The sequence below is a fragment of the Canis aureus genome, chromosome 20, assembly GCF_053574225.1.
Source record: "Canis aureus isolate CA01 chromosome 20, VMU_Caureus_v.1.0, whole genome shotgun sequence".
NCBI classification, from domain to species: Eukaryota; Metazoa; Chordata; class Mammalia; order Carnivora; family Canidae; genus Canis; species Canis aureus.
This window is the reverse complement of record NC_135630.1, coordinates 10,998,261-11,015,964: the sequence shown is the minus strand read 5'-3', so window position 1 is coordinate 11,015,964 and position 17,704 is coordinate 10,998,261. Positions and strand designations below refer to the sequence as shown.

The following is a 17,704-nucleotide window of genomic DNA, read 5'->3' as shown; positions in this document are numbered from 1 at the left end:
AAATCTTTAAAAAAGCCTACTTTAAAAAGAAAAAGTAAGGCAAAGTTTTACCTTCTCATTTGAACTCTCATATTGAAAACAATTGTCTTTTTCATGTCGATTTTGTGCTACTTTTTTCCATCACATTTTGTACTTTTCCTTAATGATTTTGCTGCTTCAAATGGCTTCCAAGTATAGTGAAATATCCCTCTGTCTCACTCTTAACACAGGGACAAGTCATTGGAATTAGGGCCTACCTGGATAATTCCAATTGATCTTCTCATCTAAAGATACTTAATTTAATTATACCTATGAAAATTCATTTTGAAATAATGTGAAATCAGTTTCAAAGCATTAGGAGATATCTTTTGAAGGATCATCATTCAACTCATTATATTCTTTCCTACGGCCTCCAAAATTTAGACCCATTCCATGTGCAAAATACATCTTCCCCATCCCAGTATCCTCAGAGGTCTCAATTTATAAACTATAAGCTATGTGATTGTATTGTTATACATATATATATATATATATATATATATATATATATATAATAACTTCTAGATCAATCACATAAAAATAAAACTATGTAAAGAGCTATATACAAAAATACTATATATAGATAAATAGATATATAGATATAAATTGAATACTATAAGAAGTTTATTTTATCTTTAAGAAGGCCAGAAAAAGGAGTAGATCAAAATATAGGAGGAAAAATATGGGAAAAATTATAAAAAGAAGGATTTAATCCAACATATCAATAACTATATGGAATGAAAATGGTCTTACTATACTAACTTAGGATCAAGATTGTCAAATTGGATAAAATGTTATAATTCTACCATAAGTGGCCTACAAGAAAGTTACCTCAAATATAACAATATAAGTGGATTAAAATTGAAGCATAAAAATATATACTAGGTCAACACTAATTTAAAAAGCTGGAATGACACTATTAATATCAGACAAAGTAGACTTAAAAGAAAATCAATAAAATACAAAGGAATATGAAGAAATTTACATACTTATAAATAAAACTGTAGGCTAGGTAACACGACAACCCTAAATATAGATGCACCTAACAAGGTTTCAAGATACATGATGCACTAAAGTGATATAACTGAAAGAAGAAATAGACATATACACAATTACAATTGGGCCTTCGACACCCTCCTCAGGAACTGATAGGACCACTAGACAGAAAATCTGTGAGAGTTTTATAATTTGGAATGTAATGTCTATAGTATTGACACAAAAATGAGATAGAGTCCCATTTTAGCATCCAGATAAATTTATGTGTGTGTATAAATGTCTGTATTCAGGTAGAAAGATAAAAAGGTATGGAGGAAGGATGCAAAGAAGGGAAGGAAAGGGAAAAAAGGAAATGAAAGATTTCTGAAAGCATAACTACAAAAATATTATAAACAAGTCTAGAGACAGTAGTGTAATATTTGTTGCATTCTTTATGGATCTTTCTGTTAGTTGAACATTTTATGGTAATCATATTTCTGGATAAATTCAGAATGAAGAGTAATGCTATTTCCATTTTGAATGTGTGACTGCTGAGTTATCCTGTGAGGATATTATTAAGTTTGATAATACCTTTCAAGTGTTAAAAATGGTTTTCTTCCTAGCTTAAATTTCAAATAATAATGATTTTTGTAAAGAAAACACAAAATTATACTAAATGGATCTTAAGAATGAAGAGAGGGATATATCACTCATATATTGTTGTATTCTCCTTCCTTGGAAATGCATTTATTGAGAAGACATTTACCATGTAAGTTAAGTATATTTATCAAATGTTTTTCTGTGAAACATTTCATCAAATATGAAACAATAATCTTTAAACAGTATAAGATGGTTATTTTAAGCACCATAGGGTTTTTTTCCTTTTTTCTACTTTTATAAATTTCTAAAAATGTAATAGTTTACATGAAAGTTAAATGTCTTTCAGTTTCTATAAAGTTTGTTTTACTGTTGATTAGCCCATAATCATTGGACTAGAATGCATGATTGATTATCCATGAAGATAATGTCTATTAAATAGTTAAAATATATTGATCATGTCTCCTGGAGAAGAATGCCTTGTTACAGTAGAGGATAATAAAATAAGGTATAATACTAATTATATGCAGGATGTTTGCATTATTCATAAACAATTTAAAAATTGCAGGATACAGGGATATCTGTGTGGCTCAGTCAGTTAAGCATCTGACTCTTGGTTTTGGCTCAGGTCATGATCTTCGTTCGGATCATGGAATTGAGCTCCCTCTGGGCTCCCCGTGTGGAGTCTGCTTGGGATTCTTTCTCTCCGTCTGCCCTCCCCTTGCTCTCTCTCTCTCTCTTTCAGATACATAAATAAATAAATAAAATATTTTTAAAAATTTTGAGATATAGTCATGTTTGTGAATAAATCCAGTTAAGACCATTGCATGGCAGGTACCATTTTTTGGTTAAAATTAGTATATTTTCTATTACTTAAATTTTATAAGATTAGTTCCTGACTTAAAATCAATCATGACAACATGGTTCATGTAATCATTATATAAAATCAAGATTCAGAAATGTTCCATCACCTCAAAGATTCGTTATGCTACCATTTATAGCCACACAAGCACATCTTCTTAACACATGGCAACCACTAAAATGTCAGCACCAATAGTCTCTAATAAGTTTTGTATAAATATGATCAAATATTCACGGCAATACTGAGTGATAGAAAGTGATACATTCAAAAATACTATAGATAAATTAGAATTCTAAAAATAAAAAAAAAATTAAATAATCCATACTAGAACAGGAAAATTAGAAATGAAAACAGAACTAAGGAAAATAGGAAACAAAAAATATAATAGCAAACTTCAGCCCTAATATATCCATCACTAAGTAAATTAAATGCAAATGGCCTAAATGCATGAATTAAAAGATAGTGATTGGCAGAGTAAATTAAAAAAACAACTATTTACCAACTATAGCTATCTGTAGGAAACTCAATTCAATATAACAATACAGGTAAATTGTAAGTAAACAGGTATAAAGTGATATACCGTATGCACACTATCAAAAGAAAACACGAATGGCTATGTTATTAATGGATAAACTGCAGAGCAAAGAGAATTACCAGGAACAGAAAGGGACATTATATAATGGTAAAAATAAGTCAATCTGATAGAAGATATAGTGATCCTAAATGTGTAGACCTCAACCAGAAAGTTACAAAATAAGGTAAAAACTGATAAAGAAAAAAATAAAAAAAAAAACAACTGATAAAGCTACAAAAATACTTAAGGTAAAAACTGATAGAACTAAAAGGAGAAATTTTAGAAATCCTAAATTATGGTTAAGGACATCAAATCACCTGACTCAGAAATTATTTAATAAAACATCAGCGAGAATATCAAAGCATTAGACAACACTGCCAGCCATACATTTCACCTCACAACAGCATACTACATATTCTTTAGAAGTTCCAATGAAGCAATTCACAAGATAGATCACATCATGGGTTTCAAAACAAACCTCAAAGAACTTAAAAGAATCGAAAATATACAGAGTTTAAATCTGAGTATAATGGAATCAATTGAACAATCTATAAAAGAAAGATAATAGGAAATGTCCAAACACCAAGAAATTTAACAATAGACCTCTAAATAATCTGTGGGTCAGGAGAGGAAGTCTCAATAGAAATGAAAAAAAAAAAAAATTGAACTCCGTGAAAATAAAAAAAAAAAAGTACAACCTATCAAAATCTGTGGGATGCAGCTAATGCAGTGCTGAGAAATTTATAGCAATGAATGGTTGGTTACATTAGAAAGTAAAAATGGTTTCAAACCAAGAATATAGGCTTCTACCTCTAAAAGCTAGAAAAAAGAAGAGCAAAGTAAATCCATAGCAAGCAGCAGAAAGGAGATAAGTGATTAAAATTGAAAACAGAAAAACAAGATAAAAATCTATCAACTCAAATGGATCATAACTTCAAAGGTAAAATTGGTAAATGGATACAATGTGGTCCATCCATAGAATCAAATATTACTCAGCAAACAAAGAAGCAACTACTCATAAATGCTAGAATTATGATGGAGCTCAAAGCACTGAATGAAAAAGCCAATCTCAACATGTGACATGTTCTAAGATTCTTCCAGTCAGCATTCTTGAAATGACAACATTATAATAATTATGGAGAACAGATCAGTGATTACTGAGGTTGGCGTATGATTATAAAGGAGGAGGAGAAATGGAGCAGAGTATCTTTGGTGAGGTAGAAGAGTTCTACATGTTAGGTGTGATGTTTATTAATAAACATAGGTAGGTCAGCCTATTAAAATTTCATAGAATTATCAAACCAAAAAAGTGCATGTCAGAGTTACTGAAATCTCAATAAAGTCTAAAGTTTATTTGATTGTATTGATCTAATGTCAATTTCCTGGTTTTAATAATTGGACTAAGATTATGTAAGATCTTAATCAGTGGGGAAGTTGAGTAAAAAATACACAGGAACCCTTTGAACTACTTTCCAGCTTTTCAAAATAAAAATGATCCAATGCGAACACACACACACACACACACACACACACACACACCTGCCACCCATATATGGGGCACACGGACCCTCACGAGAAACATTATAGGAAGATGAAGGCAGAGATTGGGGTGATGCTTCTACAGGCCAAAAATGGTCAATCCCAAAGATTGTTAGCAAACTACCAGAAAGTAAGTGAGAAGCATGGAAAAGACTTTCTCTCACACCCCTGGGAAGGCAACAATCCTGCCCACTCCTCGGTCTCCATCTTCTAGCCTCCAGAATTGTGAGACAATACCTTTCTGTTATTCAAGCCACCCCGTTTGTGGCACTTTGTTAAGGCAACTCCAGCAAACTAATACAGATTGAAAGAGATATTCATATTTTTAGAGTATATATTATATTCTGTGCAAAAAAAACTATACATGTATTTTCTGGTGATGGTAAAACAGAAAATCTGAATAAAGATGTATCTTAGCCTGCTCGACCTGCTGTAACAAAACATCACAGACTGGGCGGGGGGGATGGGGGGGAGGCTTATACAGCAGAAATTTATGTTCTCCAAGTTCCAGAAGCAGGAAGTCTGAGATCAGGGTGCCCATGTAGTCAGGTTCTGGTGAAAGTTGTCTTCCTGACTCTCAGTTTGTCACCTTCTTGATGTCCCTTCATGTGGTAGAGAGACAGAGAGAGCGTGTGCGAGAGAGCACCGTGATACCACTTTTCTTCAGGGCACTGATCTCAACATGAAGGCTCTATCCTTGTGATCTCCATCTAAACCTGATTATCTCCCAAATACCCCATCACCATATACCATGACACTGTGGTTAGGACTTCAGCATAGGGATTTTGATGGAACCCCAATTTACAGTCCACAATAGGTCTAATAGGCACAATTGACTTAAATAGGACTATATGGAATATTGGAAGATTAAGTGACCATTTGTTAAACTGAAAGGATTTACTGGGCACCACATTAATCCCCAAGGAGATTTTAACAATGTGTGACAGCCATAAACCTGATTTGATCTGCTGCCAGGCCAGAATTAATTGGCTTTCATCTCTCAACTACCTTCTCAAATATATGTCCTGTTATTTAAAGTCCCAAAGCAGTTGCCCTTTCCAGCCCTCAAGGCCTTTTCTTTCTTGCTCTATTCTCTTTTGTTCCAGGAGATTCTTCCCTGAGCTCATCTTTTTCATATAGAACCTTGACAAAAGCAGTCAAAAGTATCCAATACACACTACTAATAACCACTCGATTTACTTTCTGAGTTATTACTGGACAGTTTTACCAAATATTTTGTTACTGTGCACCATACTCACTATTTGGCCAGCTACCACCACCCAACCACTATTGCACCACATATAAAGGTAGTTGTAGGGTAGGGCCATAGCTCCATGTACCAATGTTCATTCACATCAGTCAGGGCAGGCTAAATTAAGCTGTGTTAATAAGCAAATCTTGGTGGCTTAACAATAACAACACGAAGTTTAATTCTCATACATACTACATGTAAAATGAGGCTGAAGTAAGGGTTCCAGCTTCAGATACGCGTGGGCTAAGGCTGATAGAGGCCATTCTGTAGCTGCAAGATCTGAGACACTAAGTCTACTCAGGACAGTTTTTGAAGTGTGTGTTAGGTCCTAGAGCAGACATAAATCATATCGTACATTTGTCTTCTAATTCCCATAGCATGAAGTAAATACTGGAGGTAATTACTGCTTGTTTTATCAATAAAAAATAAAAATTAAATTTAAAAAACACATTGAAACCACTTCTCCCAAATATGATATTTGTGTATTTAAGTTATTTAGATAATATTAGATAAAAATAATCGCCTACATATTCCCAAATAAGAGTAGAAATATTTCTGTTTCTATTTTTTTTTGCTTTGTTTAGACTAAATAATAAATTTACTTAGGAAATTTATCATCAGTAGATAATAAAACCATGCACTGATTGTCCATTATTTCCCAATATTTTAAGACATGATAAACATAAGAAGGAAATAAAGGAGTATTAAAAATTACTTCATAAGAGAAAAAATATATATATAATATTCTCAAATTTCTAAAGATAAAACATTACAAATTCTACGTGGTTTCTTAGGAAAATAGAGTAAATATAGAAAGTATGTAATTAATCTGTGACTTCGGTTATGGTTAAACGTAAGGAAAAAATTACTAATAAAGGTTATTCTTACATCATCTTTTCTCATTTTTTCCTTCCCAAATGCTTTCCTCTCTTTCTACCCCATCAGCCTAGATTTCCCAGAACTGTATCTGGTTGTCCAAGATATAATATTAGGTATTACTTCCCTGAAGTGAACCGTTGTTTGATTGTTTAAGATTTTTTGTTTATTTGAGAGAGAGAGAGAGAGAGAGAATGAATGAGGGGAGAGAGGAGAGGGAGAAACAGAATAAGAGCTGACTGATACCAGGGAGACAGACTGTGATTGTTGTTTAGGTGTTTATGTATTCATTTAAATAAAGGCCCTCTCTATTATTAGAGGCAAATAAGTTATAAACAGTAAATTAAATAAATAAATAAAGATTAAATGAATTCTCAGTAAATTAAATAAATAAATAAATAAATAAATAAATAAATAAATATTAAATAAATTCTCTTAACCCAAAGAAGTCATTAAGAATTATGTGTAGAAAGGTATTATTGATCAAGAAAGGTAGATGATAAGGCAACTGACTTTATCAAGTACATATGTTTCAAGCCCCATGTTATGCTACTTTTCTATGGATTGACTCAGTTTTGGGTAGATGGTACCCTCATCAAATAACAAATGGGTAAATTGAAGATAGAAATTTGTGCAACATACTTAACAGAGCTAATAAGTTATATCACAGCTATGTAAAAGTTTTTAAACCTTAATTTCTATTTCATCATCCTATCCCTACACCTTTTTGAAACCATGTTATATAGACAGTTAAACAGAGGGCATTTTATAGCAAATAACTCAAGGTCATAGGTACCAATACCTTCTTAAAACTTCAACCAGTAGGAAAACCATTTTGATTTGTTTTTTTTTAATTTATTTTTATTGATGTTCAATTTACCAACATACAGAATAACCCCCAGTGCCCGTCACCCATTCACTCCCACCCCCTGCCCTCCTCCCCTTCTACCACCCCTAGTTCGTTTCCCAGAGTTAGCAGTCTTTACGTTCTGTCTCCCTTTCTGATATTTCCCACACACTTCTTCTCCCTTCCCTTATATTCCCTTTCACTATTATTTATATTCCCCAAATGAATGAGAACATACACTGTTTGTCCTTCTCCGATTGACTTACTTCACTCAGCATAAAACCCTCCAGTTCCATCCACGTTGAAGCAAATGGTGGGTATTGAAAAACATTTTGATATTAAAAATTCACATAGGAAAAGTTGAAAAAACTATTGTATTGGTTTTCTACCACTTGTACCAAATTATTAAGCATTACATCACGTAAAACAACATGAATTTATTTCTCACAGTTTGGGAGATCAGAAGTCCATTGCACTCAGCTGGTTTCTCTGCTCATGTCTCACAAGGCCAAAATCAAGGTTTCAGAAGAGCTCTGTTCCCCTAGTTGACATCCTAGGGGAGAATCTGTCTCCAGGCTCATTTAAATTGTTGGTGCACAGCATAGAATCAGTTTTCTTACTGGCTGTCACCCAAGCCCCACCGGAGCTCTCAGGGGCCTCTTTCCTGGTACTTGTATGTCTCAAAACCACCAATGCCAGGTGGAACACTTCCCACAATGTTCTACTCCTCTGTCTCCTGTTCTTCTGAGGCATCTCTCTCTGATTTCCGCAGGGAAAGTACCTCATTTTTAAGTGCTCCTGTGATTAGACCGGGCCCATCAGAAAGCCAAGATAAATCAACCCACCTCAAATTCCATGGTCTCAATCATATCTGCAACGTCCCTGTTGGACATATGACGTACAGTACTTCCCTCTTGTCCATGGTTTTGCTTTCTGCAATTTCAGTTACCCTGTCAACCCTGGTCAGAAAGAGGATGACTCTTGTGATGAATTGACAGCAGGTCAATGGTAGCCTAACATTACATCACAATGCCTACATCATTCACCTCACTTCGTCTCATCATGCAGGCATTTTATCATCTCACATCACCCTGAGAAGAAGGGTGAGTCCAATACAACAAAATACTTTGAGAGGGACCACATTTGCTTAACTTTTATTACTATTATTGGTGTTATCGTTCTATTTTATTATTAGCTATTATTGTTAATTTCTTAATGTGCCTAATTGATAAATTAGATTTATCACACATATGTAGGTATAGGAAAAACATAGTATATATAGGGTTCAAAGATGCATTTTCTGAGAGTTCAGTGCTCTCCATGTTTTCAGGCCTCCACTGGGGGACTCAATGTATCACCTGTTGATAAGGGGGGCTATTATATATTAACAGGTTCCGGGGATTAAGCTGTGGATATCTTTGTTATTCAGTCAGACAAAAGCAATTTCATTGACAATCTAAAAATCATAAAGTGGGAATAGAGAAAGTTTTTTTTTCACACTGAAAAAAGTCATCATTTAGAATTACTTCAGTTCTTTCTGTATAATAACACAGCATACTATTCCTGTGATCTCTGGACGACTCTTTTGAATTAGTTGTGATTACAACCTGAACTCATTTAAGTGAATTTAAAAATAGTTTGGCATTTGCTAAAATTATTCAAACAGACTTGACTATATATTATTGCAATGAACTCCTTTATTTGCTCATTTAAACCCTGGGTCACAAAAATTACTGTAGCTCTTTATTGCCTTCCAAGTGTTTTAGCACCTGATTCTCTATATATCCATTTAAAAGGAAATTATTTGATCAGCACTGTATTATGATTTTATAAATGTAAATATTAAACCCAATTTGTTTTTAGTCTGAATTAAAGATGCATATGTCATGAAAGTTATCCATCTTTATTCCATAAATAAAACAGAATGGTACAACTAGAATAGAATAAATGCCAGAAGATGTTGCTTTCAAAAACAGTAGATTACTAATTGACCTTTTTCTGCGTTTACCATACTATTTATCATTTCAGCAGTTAGCCATCTTTCTGACAAGTGAATTTCTTTAAAATGTGTATGACATTTAACTGGATAGAGTTATTTGTCATTGAATAATTTAATGTCATTTCTTATTGCTTCAATTTAAATGGTTGATCTAATTTTTATTTGCAGTATACCATTTAGATGACTCATATTATATTGGTTAATGTCTAAATACTTTAAAAATTTAGATGAATGTGCTTTTTACTTGTCAACATAATCAAATGGGGCATATGGGATTTAAATTAAACAGTTGATTATATCCCATGATAGAATCCATTTATTTTATCCTCTCCCTTCCATCTTGCTTATTCATATCTCCTCTACATCCTTTCTAGAGTCTACTTCTGTCTCCAGATCTACAATAATTTCATGAAATAATCATATTTCCCATGATTGATGAGCTCCTTGGATTCACATCTCCATTTTCTTCTTTTCTTTATTCTAAGCTCCAGGATTCATATTTACCTTCTCCTTTAACCTTCCACATTCAAATTAAATCTCCTTCCTAGATTGCTCTGAAAATTAATTTCAATGTTCTTTATAAAAGCCATAGATAACACTTTCTTATTTATTACTTGCTACAATTTTTGTGGTTCATTAACATTTACATCTAATAATAGATAACTTATTTATACCTATCAGCTTTTTCCAAGATTAACCTCTTCAATATTTTTTAATAGTTTTAGTACCTTTTTGAAGTTTATGTATATTTTATCATTTTTCTATTGTATATGCCATTAAATACAGTTTTAAAAATTGTAGGTAAATTGCCATAGTACTGATACAGAGAAAGAGAAAAATTGCTAAATACTGATTGATCAGTTTTGTCCTACACAGAGAGTCATCTGGTAAATCATCTTTCTACTAAATGTGATATTAATTAATATATTTCCTCTTCTCTACTTTTCTTATATCTAATAATATTCAGGCCAAATTATAGTCCATTATATTCCTCTTCCAATTTTTCCTTTCTTGGAAGAGTGGCCTTTCCCCGCCATTCACCACATCATCATTAGTTGCTAACATGAAATAGGTCTGCAGCTCCCAAACCTGACCTGCCATTCGTCTTTCCTCAGGCTTCATCCCTATCTATTAGTGTGCAGCACAAATCATCATACCTAGGAAGAATTGTATTCCTATTTCTCCTCAGAATTTCTGTCATTCAACTTCTTATTTTTCTCTCAATTTAGTGAGTGTATATACTCACATTTATTGAGAAAAAATATTAATTTAGAGGGTGTTTTCTTCTACAAACGAAGAGAAGTGGCTTGCAAAAAACAAGTATGCACATTTTACAAATCACAAAAGCAATAAATAGAAGTAGTAAGTTGGATAAACGGAAAGATGAATTGCTAAGGTTAAGTTGCAAATTTATTTCTGATTTCTTGAAAGTCAATACAAGAAAGAATATTCTATTAGTTAGCAGCTCTATTACTATAGTGGTTCACAACCACTATAGACTTGATTTCCTAAAACTGTTCCCTGATAACCAGTAAAGTTTTATCTTTTATTTTATATCATTAAAAATCACTGACTTTGTATATATGATGGGGTAAAATCCATTTCAGTAATTATCCACTCTTATTTTGCCATAATTATCCCATTTTAGGCTAGCAGGAATATAATAAAATTTGTCATTTCTTTTTCTTTCCTTTGCAATTGAACTTTTCTTTATATATATTTTTTGCTATGTTATTTCTTTTGCTTTTTTTTTTATAGGATCTCTTCACTCATTAGGAATGTTAAGACTTCATATAATATGAAAATGTATTTTTCTGTTTCTCAAATTTTGTTTTTGTTTTTGTGTATTTTTCTAAGGGTGTTACTCCCTATACAAATGTCTGTGTTATATTCTATATTGTCAAATTTATCTATCTTTTCTTTAGTTTCTTCAATGGGTAACAAAATTTATGATTAGGAAAATTCTCCCTACACTTAACTTGTGAACAATTTCACTCAATTATTTTAATACTTATATATTTGTTTTTAAAACCCTCACCTGTTTGAAGGATGCCTGGGTGGTTCAACGATTGAGCGTCTGCCTTCAGCTCAGAGTGTGATCCCAGGGTCCTGGAATCGAGTCCCACATGGGGCTCCCCCTCTGCTTCTCTCTCTGCCTCTCTCTGTGTATCTCTCATAAATAAATAAATAAAATCTTACAAAAAAATATACTCTCACACATTTGAAATTTATCTCAGCAGATTTGATGAGGGATGTATACGACTTTATTTTTATTACATTGGCTTACTGCTTTCAACACTGTTGTGAGTGAAGAATTGATCATAGCACCAGTTCTATAATAACATGTGGTAGAGGCTGGGACCTTTCCTACAGGATGCAATATATATTTCTATGAATTACAAACAATATATGATATCAATTCTCCTTTAGTTGGAATACATAGGGCTAGGAATCAAGAGATTCCTCTCTCACCTGTATTTCTAATGGCAGTTCATGTTTCTTTTCCCCCTCTTTTTATGCTTAAAACTGTTTTAGTTTAGAGACCCAGTACTAAGGAAATGATGTTTCTACCCAGGGATACAATAGTTGTTCCCTTTACCTTCAAGTTAAGTCTGCTGTCCTAGCCATTTGGGTTTTTTGAGTCTCTTAGCCAAGGTCAGAGAAGAGTTTACTGTACTGGTTTGGGTGATCAATCCTTATTATCAAGGCATTCAGTCAATCATTATTTGTTTATTGTTCACCTACTAAGTGTCAGTGTCTGTGTTAAGGAATGGGAACACACAGCAGTGAAAGCAGGCAGTTATAAGCTCACAGTCCTATCATGATAAATGAATAACCCACAAATGAAACCACTGCAGGCTTGAATAAGTGCTCTGGGTGACAAATAAAAGGTTCTGTGGGACTAAATGGGGGCACACGACATCTTGGGGAGTCAGAGAAGGTCTCCTCATGCAGGTAGAATTAACCAGGTGATGGAAGAGTGGTCCATGTGCACAAGCAGCATGGGGGCTATAGAGTGGAACTCAAGGAGGCCAGTGTGGATGGCAGGCAACACTGAGGATGGGGGCAGCAGCCTGGAGTGAGTGTGCAAGCACTGTGTTTGTGTCACATGCATCGAGTTCACGCAGCTGGGTGACGTGGGTGACCCGTTTCACCTACTCTGGGCCTTGGTTACCTTCTTTCAGGGCATGCGGTGACAACGTAAGTAAAGACCTGATATAGCAAAGGCCCTGATTCATTATTAATGACCTGTTATTATTTATTAAAGGTTGTTCTGCACCATAAAAAAACATAAGAGGAGTTAGGATTTGTGCTACATGATGGAGGAAAGGGCAATGTGCAGATTCTAGAGGATGCTCTAGGGTATACAAAAAGAACCTTGTTTCCAATGGTAAAAGTTGGTGGAAAACTACATCAATCTAACATAGGCAAGAGGACTAAAGGTCAGTGTTTTCAGGGATAATGTTTTTGACTCACCTAATCAAACAGAGTTCCCGGAATTTGCCTTTTGGCAGAAAACAAATTAAACCATAATTGTCAGTCAAAGGAGGAAGTCATAAATAACCATAGTAAGGTTAGAAGAACTACCACAATGTACTAATCTAGGGCACTATTCAGGTACCACTTGTGCTGAACTCCATGCAAATGGTGCACACTTGAAGCACTATAGTTGTCACAGAAGACAGCATGAAAGGAAACTCCTGAAGTATGATTTCATAGCTAACAAGGCCAATTACAATGATACATTTTTTCTTTGTTCTATACCCTCAATATGCCACGGTGGTGGCAATAAAAATTAAGTTTACAAGCTACAAGATATCAACTTGAGATTGTACATAAACCCCAGGAAGAATGATCATTATCAAATGATTAATGCACTTTTTTGTAGGAGAGATAATTGCATTATTTTAGGGAGGAGTATGTTACTCTTGCCCTTTTGCTGCCTCTTAAGTTTGTGGAGTTTCCTAATGAGTGAGTTAGGGTAGATTCCATGGAATGGCTCATTCATAAATTATCCCAAATCCCAGTAAGTATGCATTTTCAGGGTTGTAGGTTCTGGAATGCTAATTCCTACTTTTCCCAAATTTACATGTAGCCAAGGTCCTGGGTATAATTCAGATTCCACAAATCAGATACTCTCATGGGGGCATTTGGCTGTGAAACACAGTTAAGTGAGAAGAGCAGGATGTGAAACATCTCTTTGCTGGCATGGATAGTAGTAGAAGTGGCATGGTTTGCTGTCAGCACATGTCAGAAGATTTCACACCTTTCTGCAGGGGTTATGAAAGCTTTAGCCACCCTGCAGGGTAGAGTGACACTAGGGTCTAAGAGCTATTTCTAGAGGCCTGAGGTGTAGTATGTTATTCTGGGCTTCCAACAATTTCATGAGAAACCTAATATGTGACAGTAAGTACCTTTAAGCTTAAACTAGTGATTGCTATTTCTGTTGTGTGCAACTAAACCCTAAATGCAACAGATAGTATTTTTTTTTATCAAGTTTATACAGCCTTTGCTAAAACAAATTTCTTTCAGTGATTCTACACCAAGCTTTGCAATTAAGCAAGGAAAGAAAATGTTACCTATTGAATTCTAATTAAAAATAAAATTAAGTACAGTAACTATTAGAAATTGATATCTAGTAAAGAGCAGCAATGTGCAATAGATGCCCATGAAAACAATGTCATATTGGCATGAAGATAAAAATAATATTTTATGAAAGCAAAGAATGTATTATTGGTTTGGCATATTATTATTTTTCTAGGTATAGTATACCAAATAAGGCTGTGCAGCAAGATTTTTGTTATAATTAGTGTCATTTTTTTTTTTCTTTTCTTTTCCAAGGCCTTGCTTGTGTTTGGTCATTTCCCAGATAATCCCTGATTACTTGTTTCTTCCTCCATTGACTCCTAGTTAATATAATGGTTGTATTGTGACAACATGGGTGAAACTTGAAGGAATCATGCTAAGTGATAAAAGTCAAACAGTGAAATAACAAATACTGCATGATCTCACTTTTAAGTGTAATCTAAAACAAAAGCAAAAACAAAAACAAACACTTTCAGAGATGTATAGAACAGATGAGTGGTAGTCAGAGGGGAGGTGGAGGTGGGTAAAATGAGTGAGGGTCTCAAAAGGTATAAACTTCCAGTTATAAGATAAATAAGCCCTGGATATGTAAAGTCCAGCATGGTGACTATAGTTAATAATACCGTATTTCATATTTGAAAGTTGTTAAGACAGTAGAAAAATTCTAAAAAAAAACTATAAGTATGTACAGTGATAGATGTTAACCAGACTCCTTGTGATGATCATTTTGTAATATGTACAAATATCAAGTCATTATTTTGTACACTTGAGACTAATATGATGTGGTATATCAATTATACCTCAATAAACAATAAAACAATAAAAAGTTGGTTGTACATTTGTACTATTTTACCTCTTATTTATTTATTTATTTATTTATTTATTTTACCTCTTAATTGTCATTTTATGAGTCAGATTTTTCAAAGGTAAAAGGCAAAACATTCTCATAAAGAAAAACAAAACCAAGCCACCAAATGTCTCTTGAAAATCATGGACCTTTTCCCGAAATGTATAACATATTCATTGTATGAGTGGAACACGTTTATACAGGCTCTGAAATGGCATTCCGTATTTAAAAAAAAAAAAAACCAAATGAACACTTATTTGGGGGGCAATTGTTCATTCTTCCCAGAGATGATATTGAGCCACTATTCACCACCATGAGCATTGATCCTAGGTACAGTGTTATATCAGTTATAATTTTGAATATTACCCTAATCCTTTCCAGCTATAACAGAACCAATCTGCTGCAAGGCTGAATAAAAGAAACTTCAGTTAAAAAAGGAGTTGAGAGGCAAGGGTGGGGAGTCCTCACATCCCACCTACTGTCTGCCAATTGCAAACCCCAAAAGGAAGAAGTCCACTTTATTGGTCTAGCAAGAGGAAGGTGAAATTCCTTCTCACCCAACAACAGGCTCAGCCAGTATGAAAACACCACAATGACCCAATTAGAAACTATCACCACCATGAAGTCTCTTTCCCCCAATGGACTCTGTTCAAAGCAGCCCTTCCCAACTTCCTCCTTTTCTCTATAAAATAACAGTCCTCTCCTTTGATCTCCTGACCTGCCTATGATTTGCCATAATTTAGATGTCCTGAGTTGCAACTCCCCTGCTTTGTTTACCAGCAAAAACCCATTTTGCTGGTAAAATAACTGGCTATTTTACTTTTAAAGTTGGCACTGCTACCTATGATACTACAGTCTACTGTAATTACTGTTTCTGATTTCATTTAAAGAAACCATTCTCCAGAGACACATAAACTCTGGAGTCCTCAAATATACAAACTATTTCAATAGGCAAGGTTTTGGAGAGCCTCCTTTCTGTCTTTATATAGGCTAATTTCAATCTTCATCCAAGATTTCACCCCCTTGTTTATTCCATAAATTCCCAACAATGAAAAAAAATCTTAAAAAAATTCCCAAAAAGCAATTCTCAAGCTAGCTGCTGACGTCCAACCAAGCAACACAAAGGAAATAGCCTTTAGATGATATTCAGTAAAGACATCACTACTGAAATTACCCACCTCTGCTCTTGACAACATAAAGCAGCTAATGAACCATCTACCTAGAATTTGGCCTTCATGTTCTCAATACTGGCGACATGTCATATTCTCCAGTGCTCTGGAGGGTATGGTTTTATATGACCTTTTGGGTGATGTGAACTCACAGCATGTCCCACATTGATCAAATTTGTCAACACCCCTGGGTTTTACCTAAGTCTCTTTAGGAAAGTCATAAGTATGGGCAGATAATTAGCCCCTTTCAGGATCCCAGGCCAACAACGAGTCAATGAGCTACTGCACAGAAAAAAAAAGGAGAAGAATAACATCTTATCTTTTGATATTGACCTGAACTGCAATGGCCCTGGTTCTACAGGGGCAGGATGCATAGCAGGGTGGTTGCAGCAACACAGTAACACCCACTGGGTCCAGAACAATGCAGTAGATCGTACCACAGATCCCACTGAGACCGCGACTACTCAAGCTATTTTTTTTAATTTTTTAAAATATTTTATTTATTTATTTAGGATAGTCACAGAGAGAGAGAGAGAGAGAGAGAGAGAGGCAGAGACACAGGCAGAGGGAAAGCAGGCTCCATGCACCAGGAGCCCAACGTGGGATTCGATTCCGGGTCTCCAGGATCGCGCCCTGGGCCAAAGGCAGGCGCCAAACCAGGGATCCCTGCGCCACCCAGGGATCCCTCAAGCTATTTTTTGAATGATGAAAATACCATAATAGAGAAATGGTAAAGGGAATTTTAAAACCAGCTAACTTCATATACTGTAAAATAAGTTTAATATCTAACAGCTAGAACTTAATATCATACACTTCTGCTAATTTCAAATACCTCAATAGTGAGGAAAAAGAAAAAGAACAGAAAACACAAAACAAAAACCACTCTACAAATTGTACAAAACCTATCTAGCAAGTGCAATTACTAGAGTTGTTCATATTTTTAATTAATAGACATAAATCCAAAGGAATCCTCCAAAAGTTGAGGATTTTTTTTTCCGAAACATTTTCAAAAGATGTATTTTAAACTCAGACAAACCTTTCAAAGTAGTTCTCTACTCCATCCACAAAGCAAGATAGTGCATCAGGATTCGATCATGCTGGCTACATTTTATTTTTTCCTTCTTTAATCTCAAGAATCACAGAAGAGAAAAAACACTGGAGAACATTGATATAAAAATAGTCCAGGGATTATTACTAGATTTATACCATATTTTGATGGAATTTTAGGGTGAAAAGTAAAAAAAAAAAAAAAACACAATTGTTTTAATTTTATGAAGAAAAGGTGAGACTTAATGTGCAGACTTTGTCTTCCTCATCTCATCTCTGTGTTTATATACTCAAGCCATACCTTCACCTATGCTATATTTTTATTTCATACTTTTTAAAGATCTTATTTATTTGAAAGAGACTGAGTATGAGCAGAGAGGGGGGCAGAAGGGGAGGGAGAAACCAACACCCTGCTGAGCAAGGAGACCAGACACAGGGCTTGATCCTAGGACCCTGAGATCATGACCTGAGCCAAAGGCAGATGCTTAACCAACTGATCCAGGCACCTGTATATT

General features: G+C 34.4%; 2 long non-coding RNA genes across 12 annotated transcripts in view; one reads left to right on the top strand and one right to left on the bottom strand.

Annotated features, from left to right (window-relative positions):
* The window catches only part of LOC144291477 (uncharacterized), a 352,892-nt gene extending 344,359 nt beyond the window's left edge, over nucleotides 1-8,533 (bottom strand). For all 10 annotated transcript variants that reach the window (XR_013358745.1, XR_013358749.1, XR_013358753.1 and 7 more), the window contains exon 1: nucleotides 8,386-8,533. This is a non-coding gene — a long non-coding RNA (uncharacterized LOC144291477). The remainder of the gene's footprint in view (nucleotides 1-8,385) is intronic.
* Nucleotides 8,534-8,580: 47 nt separating this feature from the next.
* LOC144291480 (uncharacterized) overlaps nucleotides 8,581-17,704 on the top strand; it is a 148,613-nt gene continuing 139,489 nt past the window's right edge. For both annotated transcript variants that reach the window (XR_013358755.1, XR_013358754.1), the window contains exon 1: nucleotides 8,581-8,643. This is a non-coding gene — a long non-coding RNA (uncharacterized LOC144291480). The remainder of the gene's footprint in view (nucleotides 8,644-17,704) is intronic.